This window comes from Pinus tabuliformis, chromosome 5_1 (genome assembly GCF_031772625.1).
Source record: "Pinus tabuliformis cultivar Carrire ecotype Pingquan chromosome 5_1, CPIR1, whole genome shotgun sequence".
NCBI classification, from domain to species: Eukaryota; Viridiplantae; Streptophyta; class Pinopsida; order Pinales; family Pinaceae; genus Pinus; species Pinus tabuliformis.
Genome location: NC_142305.1, coordinates 483,289,451 through 483,311,333, shown reverse-complemented (window position 1 = coordinate 483,311,333; position 21,883 = coordinate 483,289,451).

Below are 21,883 nucleotides of genomic sequence, written 5' to 3'. Positions count from 1 at the left end.
ATAAAAATGATTTCGTTAAGCAAACACAAATGTCATGAAAACAAAATGGACACAAAGATTTTAAGACAATCTTCCCACTCTGCCGAAACAGAGCAATCAAGATTCTTAAACAGAAACCTTATGTGTCAAAAATCAATGACGCTTGCAATCAACGAAAAACAAGACTAGCACTCCTAGAGAGAGTTCGAAACAAGATGCCCCCTGTTAAACAGAGAACTGTCACTGGGAATTGACTGCTTTAAACTGACCCAAACCACCAGACAGACATTCAGCCAAAAGAAAAATTATAAATCTTGAAAATTATGTGATATACGCGCCTGCAATTATTTGCAGAATGCGTGTACACGCGACTGTAACTAAGGAAACCTGCGTATACGCGGGTTTACTTAGTGCAACTTGCGTATATACGCTTCTGTAATCCAGAAAAAGTGCGTATATGAAGTGTTTCAAGAAAAATAAAAAACACAAACTGAAAAACTGGAAAAGCTTGGAGTTCAAGAAAATATCAAACAGTCAGAACCAACAAACAGAGGGACTGAGCCTTGATTGGCTTGAGGACTACCCAAACTAGGAACAACAAGAATGTTGTCCCCAGCGGAGTCGCCAATTCTGATTGAAGGGAAAGTACCCCTAGAGTCCTTTGGGCTGAGACTCTACCAGACTGAAAATTGCTTATACAAAGAAACACACACACACAGCCATCTTTTTTACTTTTAAGCAAATTCTAATGTTTAGGGTACATACCTAAGGTCCTACGTCCGAGAAGACCGTTAGGGTGCAAACCCTTCTTGGAGTTCCCTTCTTCTTTCTCTGACCTGCAAGACAAACAAATCAAAGAACACAACAGTACATGTATAGAAGTTTATGTATAAATCATCTTTATGCTATAAAGTTAGTTATAAATAATCTTTAAGTAACTACTTTCATAAGAATTCAACACAAGAATCTCATAAGCATAAAGAAAGATTATTCGGGAACAAAGACGTGTTTCTTTATATATAAAGGCAAATAAAGTACATATATCGGAAAGATATCACCTGAACACCTTCAGCAGGCTCCAAGCAAGCTTCCTCCCGGATTCGTTCCAGCCTCCAGCCTTCAACAAGAGCTCCTTCCAAGTCTTACTCAATGATGATGTCAAGGATGAATGATCACCAATACACATGGAAACAAGGGTTTCCTATGCAAAATGGGGGAAGTGCAGGATGCACCAAGGACTTCAGACCTGGTCTAAGGGAAAAATCTCAGCATAATAATCTTGCTCTCCTTTCTCTCTCCCCTTGGCCTTCCCTTTGATGTCTTTTTATACCCTCTCCAAAGTAGTTTTTTAGTTAGGAGTTGGTTGGGAACAGTTGGGCCACGGGCACTAACAGGTGATCCAGCAGGTAAACCCGCGATCACCGCCCGAAAAAGAGGAAATTATATTTTTTTTAAGTGTTTTAATAGATACACGCGGGTTGGGTATAACAGACCCGCGTGTACACGCGTTTAACACAGGGCAAAGTCGCGTACAGGGAATAAAACACTGTTTTTTAAATTTTTGGACCAGGTCTGGAAGGAGGGGTTGCCCTAGGCCATAAGTGCAGCATCACAAACCATAAGAGTGAGATTTGGAGCTATAACAGTTACAAAATATCTCAGCCAAGGACCAATTATCTTATTGACTAGTCGGCTAAGTGTGCGATAGCCCTACCGCCCATAATGATTTCATTCAGATTTGATTATGTTCTTGGAAATATAGAAATTACAGAATAATAGAAATTAAAGGAAAATACAAACAATGAAATTAAATGATGACGGAGGAAAATATCACTCTGTGGTTCCTATGAAGGCCCTTGATCAAGCCATGTCTCTTTGTTGACGTGCCTCTCCTTGCAACTTGGTTGGTTCCCATCGCTTTCATCGTAACTGCTTGACTTCACCACTCTTTGAAGCTGATAGCGATCGACTGTGGTTGCCTATTACAAAGTAGAAATGGAGAATGTCCTGGCAATCCTTTGTTGTGTATCTGAGTGGAGCCCCATGCTGAGCCATTAAGTCTTCCTAAGTCCCATGCCTTCATTTACTCTTCGAAGACGTGCAACGAAGTAGTTGAATTCATTTTTGTGGCCCGTGTATTCGTTGGTTTCTTATTGCAAGGCCTTCTACGGGATTAGCCCATATCAATTTGCAACTGCTCCCCACCTCTATTCAAAGTTTGAGATAACAACCCATCCTCCTTTAAAGCTTTGTACCATGCTCTTGGAACCTTACTGCATCAGGACTTTTATTCTGGAGGAAGATACAAACAACGACCCTCAATGCTTCTTAGGCCCCTTTGGTTTAACCCCTTTCAGTATTTCTTCATCATAGGACCAGAGGCTATGACCAAGTGCTTAGCCCTAAGGTGTTAGGGCCTTTGGAATCCTGTCTGGGGAGCCTTTTTCCCTTTATAAGTGTTGTGCATTGGGTTTCCTTAAGTTTTCACAGCCGTGCGCCCTTTATCGAAGCTCCCTCCTCGGTGGATCACAATCGAGGTTTTCAGTTGATAATTTTACATTAGAGCTGTGACATGATTGTAATCTCTGATTTTGGTAGTCCTTTAGCACTCTACCCTTGGTTCCTTAGCTCTTTATGTGATCGTGGGCTAACTGCCCTTATCGGAGCTCCGCAATCAGAGGTTCGCAATTGACAATTCCTTTTTGATGCACAACACAACCACTGATCGTCGATCACCCTCCATACTTAGTCCCTTATTCTTTTAGCTCTTTACGTGACTGTGGGCTAGCCCCTGTATCAGAGCCCTTGGATCACACTTTCCCATGTGCATGCTGCATTACAAATTGTCGATAAGCCTTGACCTCCGATTTGTGATTGTCGATGTGACGTCATCACTGCCATGTGGCACCTCCTGAGTGGTGACCCAGATATGCCAAATCTACATGCCATGTGTCCTTTGTACTGCCATGTCGTGCTGAAATTAGCGCTACTGTGTCTTTACCAGCTCCAATAATATTCTGCCACCTGTCCTCCTGGAGGAGAGAGAAAAAGGCCCGCCTGCACCTGGTTTTGCCTTGATTTCACTTTGTTAAATGTTTTCGTCCCTTTCCCAGTGATTTTTACTATCATCTTAAATCCCAACACTTTTAATCACAATTGAAACTTTGGAAGGGTGTCATTTGTTTTATCACCAATTGCAATGTGTCGATCTTGTACTGTTGCGATCACTGACATGCCATGTCGCTGGAACCTCAGATATTCCCTGTTGCCTGATTCTTCGATTTGTGATTTGCGATATATTTATGTTGTTGCAATCACTGATCACCAATTCACTCCATTGATATGCCTGATTGCTACCATGGACCTCTAACATTTATGATCGATGATATGCAGGATTGTTGGAACCTTCAATAGCCGATACTCTATGCACCATGGACCCTCATCTCTGCCTGATCGGCCATTTGTGATTTTCTCAGACCTCCGATCTCCAATTCTTTCCTTCTTTTAGAGGTGACAAAACCCTCATCTTTAACAAGCCATATATTTTGATTATGGGGTCCATTTGAGGAGTTCCATATACCATTAGAAAGCCCATTTCGAGAACTATGCAATAGAGGGGGGTTGATTTAGCTTTGAGTGATTGTACAGTTTGGAAGGTGGCTGAAAAAATTTCTACTCTTTTGCACTTTGGGCAACTAAAAACATATTTTTGTAGTGGGTGACAACATTGGCTCTAACTAGGGACAATGCCTTACTAAAAAGGTGCTGAGAACCTGCAGACTAGTAGCCTTCACAATTGGGCATGGAGTTAGAAATATAATGAACTTATACAACCATAAAATCTCCATGAAACTTTGTTTGCAAGGAGTCCTTTCCTCATCAAACTGAAATGCAGAAAAATAAATCCTACCAACTGGAAAGTAAATGCTCAAGCAGTGAGCTTATTTATATACAAATTTTACCTATGTATAGGGGCTTAATTCACCTAAGTGAGTTCAAACCTCCAATGGAGCCATGCTAGAATTACAGTACTGCACCTTATGACTCCACGCTGTTGAAATTAAAAATAAAAACAAGCATGCACCATGAAAAATATTCAAACAAAAAATCTGATACATGCTCTAGAAATAACCTCTGCTATTGACTTAAGAATGTCGTCATATAGTCAGCTTCAGGGTCATAGAGCTAACAAGAAAAATTTGTAGCTACCTTATTTTCATGAAAATTCTATTGACCAATATCTTCTTGGTCAGGGCAGCCACAAATACTGTTCAACTCCTCAGCTTTAGATTTTTCTAGAAAAGCTTGTTGTTGATCATTTGCTACGTATTTGCCAACAAGCCAACCCTCTTGTAAATTTGCAATAGATTCTTCATTACTTGAACTATAAGAGTCATATATTGGAGAATCTACTGAGAATTCCTGGCAAGAATATTTGTGCAATCAACAGTCGTAGACTCTGCTTGGTCCTTCAACTTTGGGATCTTCTTGAAAAATTTGTTGTTGGGAGCCTTCTCCCCACTTGTTTGTAAGTAGATCCCATTGACAATTTGTAACCACCTCATCCTCCTTTGAATCATATGAATCATAAATCAAAGGAGGTAGAAATTAAGAAAGTGGAGTCGTCAGGATGTTCTCCATAATATTGAAATAGTGGAGTCGCCAAGGTGAGAGATCTTCAACCCACACTACCCTTTCTCACCTGATAGATGGAATGTAAAGATTTTTCATACCCAAGGAAAAATATTTTAATCCATTCCCCAACAACGGTGTCAGAAAGATGTTGTCGCTTTTTCTGGTGCCTGTAGCACAAGTGCTTCGGAGGACATAGAAAGATCCCTAGAGACAGTCTCTGGGTTGATTGTAGACCAGTGCTTAGGACATCTTAAATAGAGGAGTGCTTTGGAATATTATCCGTGAGGGGTTTTGGCAGCACTCCAATTGTCACAAAGTTGAAAATATAATAAAAGGAGGTTTGGTTCAAATAAGCCTTCATTAAGGTAAACTCAAGCCAAGACATGGATCTAAATTTTCAAGGGGTAAATCAGGCCAACCTCAAAGAGAAATGCCTTGTTTTGGTGGCTGACACACAACAACACGTAGCTTCATATTGGCGTTGTAGTAAAGTGAAAAGGAGGAAATAATGGATGGAATTTGATGCATAGGTCTGTAAACAAACAAAATCCTAAGAAACAATGTTCCATTGTAGATATGGAAGAGGGAGGAGGTGGAATGGTAGAAACAGTGGAGAGTTAATGAAAGTTTCATGCTAGATAGATCATGGGTACCTTTATCACCAAACAACATGAGTAAATCTAGGCTCACACAAGTACTGCAGGTTAATCGAATAACATAAGTAAATATGCCTTGTACATAGGTACTGCAAGTTATATACTAACAAAAGTAACTATTTCTTAAACACGTGGATTTTTCGCTATTTAGTAGCCTAGATAAATCCATGAATCAGGGAGAAACTGACAATTTCATTACACTATTCTAGAGAAGGAAAAACAGATGTGAAATGAGATTTACAGAGGGGAAAACATACTGCGCATTGCCATGATTGGAATCACCAAATATTTTCATTAATCTTCAAAATGAGTCCCATTCACCAGTCCATTTACATTTAGAAATCTACAGCTCAAGTCCCTCATGAACAAGCAATTAGAACCAAAATGGAACCAAATAATTACGACCCCTCAGGTGCAGAATTCTGGAACCACTATTAAATGTTTCTCCCCCTTATTTATACAAAGAAGTGGGGGCTTTGAATCTATAGTTACAAAATATCTCATCCAAGGACCAGTTGTCTTATCAACTAGTCATCTCAATGTGTGATAAACCTACTCCCCACAATGATTTCATTCAGATTTGATTTCATTCTTGGAAATATAGAAATTACAGAATAATAGAAATTACAGGAAAATAGAAAAAAGGAAACTAAATGATGATGGAGGAAAATATCGCTCTAGGGTTCCTGTGAAAGCCCCTGATCAAGCCACGTCCCTATGCTGATGTGACTCTCCTTGCATCCTGGCTGGTTCCCATCACTTTCATCTTAAATTCCTGACTTCACCAGTATCTGGAGTTGATAGCAATCGACTGCGGTTACCTGTTACAAAGTAGAAATGGAGGATGTCCTGGCAATTCTTCGTAGTGTATCTGATTGGAGCCCCTTGATGAGCCATTAAGTCTTCCTAAGTTCCATGCCTCCATTTACTATCCGAAGACATGCAGCAAAGCAGTCGAATTCATTTTTGTGGCTTGTGTAGCCCTTGGTTTCTTGTTGTAGGGGTTTCTACCAGATTAGCCCATATCGATTTGCAACTGCTCCATACCTCTATTCAAAGTCTCAGTTGCTGACCCATCTACCTTTAAAACTTTGTATCACACTATCGTAACCTTACTAGATCGAGACATTTATTCTAGAGGAAATTACAAACAGTGAATCCTGATGCTTCTTAGGCCTCCTTTGGTTTAACCCCTTTCAGTATTTCTTCATCACAGGACCAGAGGCTATGACCAGGTGCTTAGCCCTAAGGTGCTAGGGCCTTTAGACTCCTGTCTAGGGAGCCTTTTCCCTTTATAATTACTTTGCGTCGGGTTTCCCTAAGTATTCATGACCATGCACCCATTATAGGAGCTCCTTTCTTAATGGATTGCAATCGGGGTTTTCAATCGGGACTTTTACATTGGAGTCGCAACATACTTGTAATCTCTGATTACAATAGTATTTTAGTGCTCAGCCCTTGGTTCCTTATCTCTTTATGGGATTGTGGGATAGACCCCCTTATCAGAGCCCCCCAATAGAAGGTTCATAATCAACAATTCCTTTTCGATGCACAACACAACCACCGATCACCAATCACCCTTCGTGCTTAGCTCCCGGTTATTTTAGCTCTTTATCTGACTATGGGCTAGCCCCTGTATTAGAGCCCCTAGATCGTACTTTCCCATGTGCATGCTGCATTACAAAGTGCCGATAAGCCTCGACCTCCAGTTTGCGATTACCAATGTGACGTCATCACTGCCACGTGGCACCTCCTGAGTGGTGACATGTGTCACCCAGATATGCCCTCTTTGGACCTTTGAAAATGCCAGATCTACATGCCATGTGTCCTCCATACTGCCACGTCATGCTAACATCAGCGCCACTGTGTCTTTACTAGATCCAATAATATTATGCCATGTGGCCTCCTGGAGGAGAGAGAAAAAGGTCGCCTGCCCCTGGTTTTGTGTTGATTTCCTTTGTTAAATGTTTTCAGCTCTTTCTCGGTGATTTATATTATTGGCTTAAATCCCAGCACTTTTAATTTCAATTGAAACTTTGGAATGATGTCATTTGTTTTATCACCAATTATGATGTGTCGATCTTGCACTATTGCGATCGTCGACATGCCATGTTATTGGAACCTTAAATATGCCCTACTCCCCAATCCTCCAATTTGTGATTTGTGATATATTTATGCTGTTGTGATTTCCGATTACCGATTCACCCCACCGATATGCCTGATCGCTGCCTTTGACCTCTTCCATTCTCGATCGCTGATATGCAGGATCGTTGGAGCCTCCGATAGCCGATATACTATGCACCATGGACCCCTGACTGCCAATATGTTGATATGAGTTTAGTGCTACTGATGAGAAATCATTGATGTGTGATATCTAATATCGAAGCTCTGCTACACGAAGCAATGATTGCCTCATCACTTCCTGATCCTCCAATTTTCAATTTGCGATATGTTCCTAGACCTCCGATCTTCGATTCTTTCCTTCATTCAATGGTGACAAATCCATCATCTTTAACATGCCATATCTTCTGATTCGATGGTCCATTTGAGGAGTTCCATATACCATTAGAAATCTCATCCTGAGAGCTAAGCAATGGAGGGAGGTCGATTTAGTGTTGAGTGATTCTACGGTTTGGAAGGTGGCTGCAAACATTTCTTCTCTTTTGTGCTTTGGGTAGTGAGTAACAACATATCCCAAGGTTATTTATGAAAGCCTCCATGAGAAAAATTAAATTGAGATTTATATCATCGACTTATTGTTTCAACCACGAAAGCCTCTTCTTTGAAGGATCACGAGGGTTATTCACATGTTTGTCAGCCATGAGTAGGGCTTTATGAATTTTAGCCTTACTGATCTAGATCCCCTACAAATCTCATCAATATACCGAAAGAAACCTGCTCTGAAAACAATATGATTTGTAAACAACTGTGGATATTCCACTAGACAGTTTGTCACAACATATTTGATACAATTATATTTACAATCTAAAATTCTACATTATTACAGTTTTATTAGATTTTTGGATATGTAGACTTATTATTAATATTGTATGCATGAGAATTTAAAATTATGTAGAAAATAGAGAACAGTGAAATAAAATCTCAAACACACGTTTGACACAAGGTATGACCTCGGAAACCCTTTTGGGAGAAAAACCCAACTAGAAGGTGATGTCGATCTGCTCTCTTCCTTTGAATGGAAATATGTCTACGAGTAAAAAGAAGTATGATCTACATCTAGTGGGCTACTACAATGCACAAACCCTCTCCATGTTCTCTATCTCCTATCCCTCTTGCTCTGATTGATGTGATTCTTGTGTTGTTTTAAAGGTCTCTATGTGTAGAATAGGAAAAAAGAGTGTTTCACTAATGTGGAAATATTTTACCCCTCAAAAATGTCATTTTATGCCTCAAAATTCTCCTAGAAGGTTTTAGACTCCAATTTGTCAAACTGGTTCCCACTAGTAAAATTGATCTTGAGAGTTGTTCCCTTCACTTTATCCACTCTGAAAGCATTGATATGGATGAAAAAAATATAATGATACAATCTAGATCAAAAATTCAAGAGAGATATATTATCATTAGGTTGACAACATAGAAGTTCTCGATGCACAAGTTTCAATCTTTCATTATTTTTGAATTAGGGTGTTCATGAAACAAGACAGAGAATACAATTTGTCTCTCAATTCTTAAACGATATATTTTGTCTCTATAAAAGAGTAACACATAACAAAGCATAAGTAATGAAAACAAATTAAATAAACTAGTTAACATACCATTCAAGAAGTTTAATGTGAATGAGTTATCGACTAAATATATTTATAAATGCTACACTACATGGTAAAGAAATTGAGCAATGTGGACCAAATTGAGAGGCCCTCCCAACTAGCATCATGTTTCTTAGAAAACTTTAGATTTATGATCAGGACATTCACAAGTCATCTCAAAACATCAACATCGGGGGCTTATATTAATTGAAAATAGACTTTAGTAATGCATAAAAAATGACTCTATGTATCAATCAATGATCTCTTGATCTACTAATATTTTAAACAATTATGAGGCGATTACAACATTAATAACTCTATTACATTGTTTTGAGTTTATTTTACATTGATAACTCTATTGCATTGATAACTCTTTTGTGAGTTTATATAGATTGTACATGATACAAAATGACACGCAAGTGAACTCTATTGAATCCCATATCTCACAAATTAAAAGCATCAAGTATACATCTTGAAGAGTAAAAAAGGGTAGTTTGAGAGACCTCTAAGTAAAATTATACCATGATCGAACCAGGTGGTGTGAGAATAACATGGAACATTTCCCACAATTCGATATGTTCACTAGGCACGCTATTCTTGGCATCAATTGACCATGAGTTTGATTGGAGAAAATTGCATTCTCTACTTGATCTGGAACCCTCTAATAGAAATAGAAGCATCTTGATGCTTTCAAAGAAAACCCCATGTCTTGGTTTCCCATATAAAGACACAAATATATGCTAAACACTGAGGTGGGTTACTAGATGTAACAACCCTGGGTTAAAGTTTCTGTTATGAAACCAGCTCAAGAAAAGATAGAAAAGAAAGATCAACACCTTATAATTTAGCCTCTTCAAGGGGGAAACCTCCTTTACATTACATAAATGAACAATTCTTGGATGATACAAATGACAAAACCTCATTTCTATATATAGGAGTCTAAGGAGTCACAATATAATCCAGCCGACCTAACAATAATAATATAAAGCCACAAAAATAACAATAGAGGGATTCTATGGGGCACAGAAATAACAATATGGGGGTAATAGGGGCACAACATTATAAATAAGGGTATAACTACAATAGCAATGGGGTAATCACTAGTATTATAGGGACCCAACATGCCCCACTCCTTCAAAAAAGTGTTGTCCTCAACGCTTGAGCAGTTCTGGATACTTCTGCATAAAATTCTCATCCTCCCATGTGGAATCTTCAGCGGATAAGTTCTTCCACTTGATAAGATACTCTGAAATTGATCGATTTCGTAGTTTTCGAGTTCTTGTTTCTATCACTGCTTTCGGTTCCAATATAATTTTTCCTTCCTCGTCAAGTTCTGGCAATATTGTTTGAACTGGGAGCTTGTCGCCTATAACCTTCTTTAAACATGAAACATGGAAAACTGGGTGCAATCGAGAAGCTGCAGGAAGCTCCAATTTGTATGCCATAGTACCAATCTTTTCCAACACCTTGTATGGACCATAATACTTTGGTGATAATTTATTATCCTTCTTAGCTTGCTTTAGGGACATTTGCTTATATGGTTGTAGCCGTAGGAATACCCAATCACCTACATCAAAACTTCTTTCACTGCGATGTTGATCTGCCTGTTGTTTCATTCTATTTTGTGCCAACACGAGGTTATCCTTTAAGAGTTGGAGGACTTGTTGATGTTCGATGTGATGTTCCACTGCCTGAACCTTAGAATTTTCTCTTAAATATGATGTGATTGATGGTGGTTGGTACCCATAAAGTGCCATAAATGGGGTCATTTTTGTTGCTGTATGGAAGGAAGTGTTATACCACCATTCAGCCAGAGGCAACCATTTGACCCATTGTGTCTGTTTATCAGATACAAAGAAACGAAGATATCCTTCCAAACATTTGTTTACTATCTCAGTTTGCCCATCAGATTGAGGATGATAAGATGAGCTATGAGCTAACTGAGTACCAAGACAAGAAAATAATTCTCTCCAAAAATTTCCAGTGAAAATGGGATCTCTGTCACTTACAATAATCTTTGGGTTTCCATGTAGCTTTTGAACTGTTTCCATAAATGCAGTAGAAACTGTACTGGCTTTAAATGGATGTGATAATGCACAAAAGTGTGCATACTTGGTAAGTCTGTCAACTACCACCATGATGACACTCTTTCCCTCAGACTTGGGTAAACCTGTGATAAAATCCATTGAAACCTCCTCCCAACATTGGCTTGGAATGGATAAAGGTTGTAATAGACCCGGTGTCTTAATTGTTTCAACTTTATTTTGTTGGCAAACCAAATATTCTGCCACAAACTTTTGAATATCTGATTTAAGGCCATCCCAAAAAAATTCCTTCTTAACCCTGTGGTAAGTTTTTAAAAATCCTGAGTGCCCTCCTAAGGGAGAAGTGTGCAATTCCATAAGAATCTTTTGTTTTAGCTGGGAATTCTTATAGAGGTATAAGCGATCTTTGTACCATAACGAATCATTTTGCCAGCTAAATGTATCAGAAGTACTGGAATCTTGTTGTAGCTTTCGAATAAGTGCCCACACTTCTTCGGACCCAAGGTTCAGCGCCAATTCTTCTCAAATGGGTTTTTTTTGCGACTTCTGAAACTTCACAGAAAAAAAGTTATAGCGAAAATGCCACGATGACTTGTTTGGAGCAGCGAAACCCTAGAATCCAAAGCTCTGATACCAAATGTTATGAAACCAGCTGAAGAAAAGATAGAAAAGAAAGATCAACGCCTTATAATTCAGCCTCTTCGAGGGGGAAACCTCGTTTACATTACATAAATGAACAATTCTTGGATGATACAAATGACAAAACCTCCTTTCTATATATAGGAGTCTAAGGAGTCACAATATAATCTAGCCGACCTAACAATAATAATATACAGCCACAAAAATAATAATAGAGGGATTCTATGGGGCACAGAAATAACAATATGGGGGTAATAGGGGCACAACATTATAAATAAGGGTATAACTACAATAGTAATGGGGTAATCACTAGTATTATAGGGACCCAACAGTTTCATGTAATAAATGATAATAAAGGAAAAATAATACCATGGTCATGGGACATGTATTCCAAGTTGAATGATGGGCATCACTTACAGTTTAATTATGACTATGAAAATGTGAAAAGGCATTCGCAAAGTAAAAGAGTCAATAATTGACATTTAATTGTGAGAAAAGGAATATGAAGAGACACAAATACACATGCAAGGGAAATTAGAGGAAAATGAAGTAAAAGGAGACATCAATGATAAAAAGGCATCAAAGAAATAGTTCACAAATTTTCTCAGTTTAGTTGTTGGCTCTCTTACACTCCTGCACACTTAGAGAATTCTTGGAACACTTTAGCATTCACTTGGATTTGGAGAAAGGCAAGAAAGGAAGTAAGGGATGGAAAATGATAAGGAAAACAAAGTGAAGGAAAGAAAGGAGAAGGTTGGATTAGCAGCTTCAGTAGGAAGATTTTATAGGTAACAGATAGCATGTGTGATTTCCTTGTTGGGTTGTGAATGCATGGTACATGCATTTGTTTAGTTGGTTCATTTTCTATCATTGGCATGGGTTTTCCTGGATCCACAGTGGTTTCTACATTGCCTTACCATTTCCTAGATAACCATGGTGTGATGGGATTCATTCTTGGTTTAGCTTTGGATTGCTAGAATATTTTAGATCCAGGTGAGGTGGTCTCGGGAAAATCTCAATAGTTGGGGGTGGATATGGGTTTTGTCTCGGAAGTCCTCAATAGCTGGCCAGACATAGGAAATTTCCTCTAGGTATGGTGAATGAATTCTGAGGCATCTAAGCTAGTTTTGGTTTTTTGATCTTGGGACTGGTTTAGGTGAGATCACGGTAGCTTGAGGGTGGAGGTGGTTTAACCTTTGGATTCGTTGTTTGGTTTATCCTGTCAGATCCAACATTCATGCTAGGAATACGGCATGCGGGTGATTGGCTGAAAGAACGATTTTATTTAGCCTAATCTATGGTGGGTGATACATGGAAGTCCCTGACTTAGTTGGATTTTAAATATGTTAATACAAGTTATTTTCCTCATTATGATTTATGAGAACATATATTGGTTATTAAGTGATCTTATGGTTTATTTTTGATGGTTCCTATTCTACTTATATGTTGGTTATATGCATGGTTCTTTTATGTGCTCTAACTATGGCTCTTGTGCAAGGTTTGATAAGTATTTGAATGGTTGATGAATGCATGGGCTAATAGTGTTGTTCCATCTAGCTTGAGAGGGAAAAGAGCCTTATTTGTGGTTCTCAGATGAAGTTCAAAATTTTATTATCAGATATGCATTCATGACCTGTAACTTATATGTTTACCATATGTTTGATGAAAAGTTGTGCTAGGAATGTACTAGTTCAGATCTTGTTAAATTTTTGAATGCTTAGCATTGTTATCATCATTTCCATAATTCTAGAAAGTTGCAAGTAGTTATGGGCAGTGGTTTGGAGGCTAACCTGAAAAAGTGGCATAGATCTCATTAGTACATGCACAAAATAAGAGAATTCTGGTCACAACCGCTGGCAGGAAAGGTTGTGTGTGCAGTTGGAGCCTGATATCCTCATGCACAATTTGTAAAGGGTGTGGTTAGGGTGTTAGGTCAATGAAATAGAGTCCCAACTCAAGGATTGATCACCTGTGGTGTTTGTCAGGCTCCTTACTGGTCTATAGTCTCTCAGGGATGTTAGTTTGTGTTTGGATAGTCGGCCCCACTTCCATAACTGGAATTTGGAGGTCGGGTCATATCATAGTGAAACTCAGCTCATGTTTACCCTAGAGAGCTTGTAAAAGTTGGGTAAATATGGAGGAGGTGTTATACTAGATCTTATGTGGGTTACAATACCTTAACTAGTTAAACCATTATTAGTGATAAATCAACTTTTGAAACCCTCTAATTCATCAAAAACAATGGAAAAGTCATTAATTCAAAAATGGAATTTTCTTGTAGCCCTTTAAATGACTTTGCATTGAAAATATGGAAAAAAATGAAGGGTTTATATAATCGAAAGGGGATAACTAGTAGCCAAAATTACATCATATCAAAGGATTGACACACTTTATAGCCTAGGGTGGGGGAGATGTTGTAGTGGTGAATAACATTGGGTATTAGATTACAAAATAATAATAACAAAACACAATATTAACTTTATAAAAAATAATAAATCAATTCAATCCAATTTGTTATCTTGTAATTTTGTTTTTATTAATAAAATTACAAATATTTTATATAAATAATAAACTATAAATTAAGATTTATTTTACCATATAAATTAAAATAATGATTCATATTTATAACTATTATATTTAGAATTTCATATTTAAGTTTAATTAATAAACTTACAAAAACTTATTACTTGCAATAAATTTTTATTATAAATTTATACATAATTAATATTATCCTTATCCTACTAAAAATTTAATTAAAAAAATTCTTAAAAACATGGGTTAGAAAAGCAATGGGAAACATTATTTATTTATGAGAAATATATTAAAAATCTGTATTAGATTGTGTTTAAATAGGATTTAAAAATTAAATATATAATTTCATGTTTTATTATTAGGCTTTTTATAATTTAAGAAATAGATATTAATTTTGAGATTTTTGTTTGAAATGCATTTGAATATATTTAGTATATAAATTTATGTATAATTTTTTTTTAAGTTATTAGGTAAAATTAAATTATTTTAATAGATGAATATTTATAAGTAATGTTTTCTCTTCCATTTTTTAATGGATTTTATTAAGATTTTAAGCAGGTTTCATCATAATAAATTCTATGGGTAGATATTATGGTTTATCTAATATTATGGGCTTGCAAACCACTAACAATAAGCCCATCATAATGTTTTATAACATCCTATTATGTTGTGTTGTAAAGTGTCTATTATGTTGTGTTGTAAAGTGTCTCTCGCGGAAATTACAAAATTTCATGTAAAGTTATCTTTCATGATAATATTTATTTAGAATCCTTAAAAATGTGAACTTATCTACATTACTTAATTAAATATAAATGAAATTTTATAACCAATATAGAGATTAAGTTTCTCTAACTTTAAATTTATTTTCTAATTTTTTGTGCAGAAATAAAGGTTTCCATCTCAAGAACCTTGATTTCTCTCAATGTTTGGTAAATCCAAAATATATATGTATATACTTGACATTTTTCTATAACATGTTTTATAAAATAAAAATAAATAAATAAATAAATAGTTTTTTTTTAATGTAATATGCATAGCATTGGATGACTTTGGTTGGACGGCGGGAGCAAGAGGGTGATTTTTGAGCTAGGGTTATAGTTTTGCAGAGTTCGTTCTCCATCGAAGGCTGTAAAGGAGGGAGCTCCACTCCCTCTTACAAGCAGGTAGTGACCAGCAGACAAAAAAAAACAATAGAAGAGGATCGAGATCCTTCAGCTGAAAGGCAAAGAAACATAGAAAAGGAGCAGGAGGGCTCTAAAGCTAAGGATAATAACAGAACTAAAGAAAGCAAGGAAGTGGACAAGGAACAGGGCACAAAAGACAAAACTCAAAAGGGACCATGCAAACCCAAGACTGTTATCACTCCTAGAGTTGTTTTGAATGATCCTGCTCTGCAAGCACATAGGGACCACATGCAGACTTATGCAATCATTTGAAAGTTCATGGGTATATGGCCCACTGAAAAAGCATTACAAACATGGATTAAATACCACTGGAAACCAAAATGAAGCATAGAACTACATCTTGGGTCAAAGGGATTCTTTACTGTAGTCTTTACAAACATTGAAGATAAGGACAGAGTGTTTGAAGGAGGGCCCTACTTTTATGCAGCAGCAGGCCTGTATATGCGACCTTGGATCATGAATTTTGTCCTAGAACGTGAAACTTTTACCTTGGTCCTGGTTTGGGTAAGACTCTACTCTCTACCTTTGGATTACTGGCAACTGGAATCCCTATCTTCCATAGGAAATAAGTTAGGACGTTTTGTCAAAGCTTCTGAGGCCACCAAAAGGGGAAAATACACATCCTTTGCAAGAATATGTGTGGAGATGGATCTTTCTGGAGCTCTGCCGGATGAGGTAATATTGGAAGTGTTTGATGAAGAATGGGTACAAACAATGGATTATGAGCACATCCCATTCAGATGTCGTAAATGTCATGAGCATGGGCACCTATTCAGAGATTGCCCTCTCAGTAAAACTGAAAATAATAGTAAAACCAATACCATGAAAGACACTAAAAGCTTTCACAAAGTGGTCCAGAAAGGAAAAGGGAGCAAGAGGGGATCGAAGACACATCAAAATGAAAGGCAACAAGCCAGTCAAAATAGGTTTCAAGCACTAGAAGAGGAAGAGGGGATAACGAAAGCAGATCAAGCCAAGGGAGGCAGTCCAGTGAACGAGGAGAATGAAGAAGAGGATGAGCAAACACAAAACATTAATAAACAGAAAGAAGAAATGATGAGTGACACAGAATTGGAGATGGATCTGGAAATGACCCAGAGTGAGATGGAAATGGAAGACCACGAACTACAGGAGATTCTTGAGAAAGAGAATCTAGATCTAGAAGGATTCTTGAAACAAGGAACTAGGGAGGGAGTGGATTCGTTACCTCCAGAGGAGTTCAATAGAGTTCAACAGCTGTTCTTATGGAAAACTCAGACCATAGGGCTGGAAAAGCAAGGGAATCATGAAAGGTAGGGCAGCGAAGGTGTGAAAGCTATGAAAACCACACCGGGCTTGGCACCCAAATACCTAGGAAAGAAAAGAGGCAGGAAAAAGCAGAACGAGCTTTTGATGGAATGTGGAAAGCTAATGATAGACTCAGGTAAGATGAAAGGCCTATCCAGCTACTCCTTTACAAATATTTAATAATGAAGTTCACTTCTTGGAATATTAGAGGCCTAGGTAGTAAAAGAAAACAAATATTACTTAGTAATAGAATGAAACAAGCAGCACCAGATGTAATCTTCATCCAGGAAACTAAATGTTCCATTCAAAAAATAAAAAAGATTCACAGTAAATGGCTCAATAAATTTGAGTTTCTGGAAGCCAAAGCAGAGAATACAACAGGTGGCATTCTCACGCTTTGGAACCCCCAAAAAATTGACATTATAAATGCAGAGGTAGCTAGGGATTATCTATCAATGGTCATATAACCAGTGGGAGATAAGGAAGTCTACCTGGTCACGAATGTGTATGGTCCCTAAAGAATGGAGGGCAAACTCAAGCTTTTAGATTCCCTGCAGGAGCTCAGGAAAAGACATGCAAGTATCCCTTGGATCTTGGGGGGTGATTTCAATATGATCAAATCTTTATTACAAGTAATGGTACCTTTACTTGGAACAATAAAAGAGGAGGAGAGTCTCAGGTGGCGTCAAAATTAGATAGATTCATTATCTCAGAGGATCTTATGCTCAAGGACAATGACATAGTTGCAAGAGTTCTCCCCTTTGGAGGCTCTGATCACTGGCCAGTGCAACTAGAAATTTAAGGCATTGGTACCCCCAAGAATAAACCTTTCAGATTTGAAAACATCAGGATTTCCCACCCAGATTTCGTCAACAACATAGCCATTTGGTGGGCTAAAGAATTAAACATTCAGGGCACAAGCATGTTCCTTCTTCAAAAAAGACTAAAACATATCAAAATCAGGCTTAAGGAGTGGAACAAGAAGGAGTTTGGTAATATTTCTAAAGGAAAAAATTCTGTTGAGGGAAAAATGTAGGAACTCAACCAAACACTTATCAAGGAGGGCTTTGATAAGGATAGAAATGAGCAGGCAACCAAATATCAACAAGAATGGGAGAACTTCTGTAAACAAGAGGAGATTTTTTGGAGGCAAAAATCCAGAGTGCAATGGCTAAAAGAAGGAGAACGTAATACCAGATTTTTCCACAGATCCACTGTGGCGAACAGAGCTCACAACAAGATTTCTTCTATCAAGGACGAAGGAGGTAATCTTCTTCATTCTCATGAAGAAATAGAAGCAGTGTTGGTTCAGCACTTTCGTGGTATTGCTCAGGAATCCTGTTCAGATAGAGAACAATCCATTAGGGTTATATCAAGACATATACCTAAGCTGGTTTCCAAAGAGGACAATTTCAACCTTAATAGACCAGTGTCGGAAGAGGAGATTAGTGAGGTCCTAAAAGAAATGCAAAATGGTAAGGCACCAGGTCCGGATGGTTTCAATGTTGATTTCTTCAAAGCTTGCTGGAATATTGTAAAACAGGACGTTCTGAATGTAGTGGAAGACTCTAGGAGGGACAAAACCATTCTGAAGGCACTTAATACCACCTTTATTGCCCTGATCCCTAAATAGGATTTAGCTCTAACTCCTGATAGGTTCAGACCCATTGCCTTGTGCAATGTTGTCTACAAGATAATATCCAAGGTTGTGGCCAATAGACTCAAACCTCTTCTTCCCACCTTGGTGTCGGGGGAACAATCTGGATATGTGGAAGGTAGGAAAATCCTCGATAACATAATTCAAGCTCATGAGGTGGTGCACTCACTAACAATCAAGAGGAAAGCTGGAATGATCATGCAGTTGGATATAGCCAAAGCTTATGATAAGCTGAATTGGAACTATATCAGAAAAGTTCTCATGGCTTTTGGGTTTGATCACAATTGGATCAAATGGGTAATGGCCCTAGTAACTTCTCCTAGTTTTTCAATTCTTGTTAATGGTTCTCCTTCGAAGACTTTCATTCCTTCAAGAGGCCTCAGGTAGGGAGATCCACTCTCTCCCTTTCTCTTCATTCTCATGATGGAAGGGTTGGGTAGATCTATCAAGCATGCTAAAGAAGTTGGTAAAGTCAAAGGTCTCCAACTTTCTGAAGATGGTCAAGCCTTAACACATCAACAATTTGTGGATGATACCATGCTGCAGGGCATCCCCACGGTCAAAGAAGCTCTAGCTTATAAGCAAATCCTGAGAGACTTTGCTATGGCTTCAGGTATGGAAGTTAATCTCTCCAAATCTAAGATTTTTTTCTTTAATACTCACATTGCTATTCAGAGAAATATTTCTAGAATTTTGGGCTTTCAAAGGGAGATCCTCCCTTCAAAATATTTGGGAGTCCCTCTAACGGCCAAACCTTTTCACAAGAGCATCTGGGAGCCAATGATTAGCAAAATGCAAGATAAGATCAGGAAATGGACTATCAGATCTTTAAATTTGGCTGGTAGGTTGGTGCTAACCAAGGTTGTCCTTCAATCAATCCCAATCTTCATGCTATCAGCTCTCCTAGCTCCCAAAGGTGTTCTGCAGCAATTTAGAAACGTGCAAAGAGACTTTCTTTGGGGCAAGGGGGAAGAAAGAAAGAAATGGGCCTTGGTAGCATGGGAAAAAATCTGCAAACCCAAAAACTATGGAGGACTCAATCTAGATGATCTTGAGATTCTAAGTAAGGCTTTAGGAGCTAAATTATGGTGGCGATGGGTTAAAGACCCTGAGGCTCAATGGGCAAAGATATGGAAAGAAAAATATGCACACATGTGGAAAAACAATGATCTAATAAGAATGTCAGGATATAATAAGGGCTCTCACATCTAGAATAATGCTTGGGATAACAGGGGCTTAGTCTAAGGAAATAGCTTCTGGGAAATCAGAGAAGGAAACCTTGCCCTATTCTGGGAGGACAGATGGCAACAAGAACCTATTTTGTTAAAGGAAGACTTGAGGGATCTCAAGGAAGATATAGATACTAAAGGGTTATCTAAAGTAAAAGACTTTTGGGTCCAAACCAACAGTATTGGAAAATGGAGAACCTGGAGGAACTTTGATTTCAGGGATGAAAGCCCCCTGAAGGCTAAAGAAAAAACTCTAAAAAACATGTTAGAGCAAAGGAAGATTTTGAAATCAGGGGGGCAAGATCAGCTAAGATGGGGCAACAAAAATGAGGGTACCTTTAATCTCAAAGAAGAAAAACTCATTCTCCTTGACCTTAACTCACAAGCTCCAGATAAGACTTGGCAAGACCTATGGAGACATCAAGGCTAGATGAAGATTAAACTCTTCATAGAAAATCCTGACCTAGGATAATATCAGGAAGATGGGTGTCTTGGGGCCTTCCAGATGTCAACTTTGTGAAGCCCAAGAGGAAACTATGGAGCACCTTCTCAACAATTGCATCTTCACCTCCAGTTTATGGGATTCTTTTGCCACCATTTTCCAACAGACTGACAGGGACAAAGGGAGCATCATCAATACCCTAAACAGATGGAGAAAAACCTTTTCAGACAATGAGATTCTTAGCTCAGCATGGGCCATCATGCCAAGTTTCATTATTTGGAATGTCTGGAAAGAAAGGAACAACAGAATCTTCAAGAATGAAAAGAGGCCATCCCAATGCCTTTTTGAGAAGATCTTAAAACAAATCAAGGAAAGGGTTGGCACTATTGTGTGAAATCTCCCCAAGAACCCTCCTTCAGCTACGGATTTGAGAACTCTTAGTGAACTAGGTTTGCAAGGACTTATACCTCAGGGATGGGATAGGAAAGTAATCTCCCTAGATTCTGAGAAAGATTTTTGGCATCCTCCCCCCAAGGGATTTTTGAAATTCAACATTGATGGGGCTTCAAAGGGCAACCCAGGCTCCGCGAGTTACGAAGGTGTGTTAAGGGATGAGAATGGTGGAGTACTTTTCATCTTCTACTGTAATTTAGGAAGAGCCAACAATAACATGGCGGAATTGATGGCTATGGAGCAGTGTTTAGATTTCCAAAAACAGGATAACTGGCAAAATGTGATTGTTGAAGCTGATTCGGAGTTAATCATCAAATCAATCAAGAGGATCAGCTAGGGTACAAGGCCAGAAAAAGTCTCAAGGAACTGGTGTCTGATCCATATGGCTTTCAATGGATTCAGCAGCACCTCCAGAGCCTTTGGACTATTAGCTTTAAACATGTACGAAGATCGGAAAATAAATTGGCAGATCTTCTTGCCAATCAAGGGGTGATCAGCACAGAGAACAGGGTTTCATTTGGCTGGCAAGAAATGCCTCAGAGTAGGTTAAAAACAAAATGTTATGACCAGGCAGATGAAGATAGGATTGTGTTTCGGAGTAGGGCCATGGAGACGGAATCCAGTTGATTCAAGTGTTCTATGTTTCTTATATTTTCTACTTTCAGGTCTTCAGGGGTTGCAGCTCATTTTTGACCATAGTAACACGAGTTAGCATTGTTTTTGAGATTCCAGTGGATACTCAGTCGGGCAGCCCTAGTTCTTCAAAGAAAGACCGGTTGGCGGGTGTTTCGTCCTTCCTGGTTTCTGGTAGAGAAAACGAAACGATAGGTAGGATCCCAGGGACTCTCGACAACTGCAAAACCAGGGGTTTTCTGTCCAGGATCAGATTACCATGCTGGGAGCGGTTTTCAAGTGATCGCGGCCCTCACAAGCAAGAAATGGTATTGCCAAATTTGAAGCGATTCCATACAGAGGGCTACACGTGGCGGTGGGGTCTGCTAAAATACTGCCCTCATTGCACACTAATGTTCAGTGAAATTAGTCGGTGCGATATGATCCTTAGCTGTCGGATCATGTGAAACGATTCGACGGCCGGGATTGATCGTGCAGGTTATCGGTTTAGTTTGCGAGAAGTGATAATATTCAATGATATTAGTCGGTGCAAAAGGATCCTTAGCCGTCGGCTCATGCGAAGCGATTCGACGGTCGGGATTGATCATGCAGGTTATTGGTCTAGATTGGTGGGATTTCCAGCAGCGGCAATCTACCTTCAATCCATTGTCAAAATGGAAAACCGTGCACAAAGCAGTTTCCAAGTGATCGCATGGCTCCTGAGCGGTAAATGGTATTGGGGAATTGGAAGTGATCCCATTAGGCT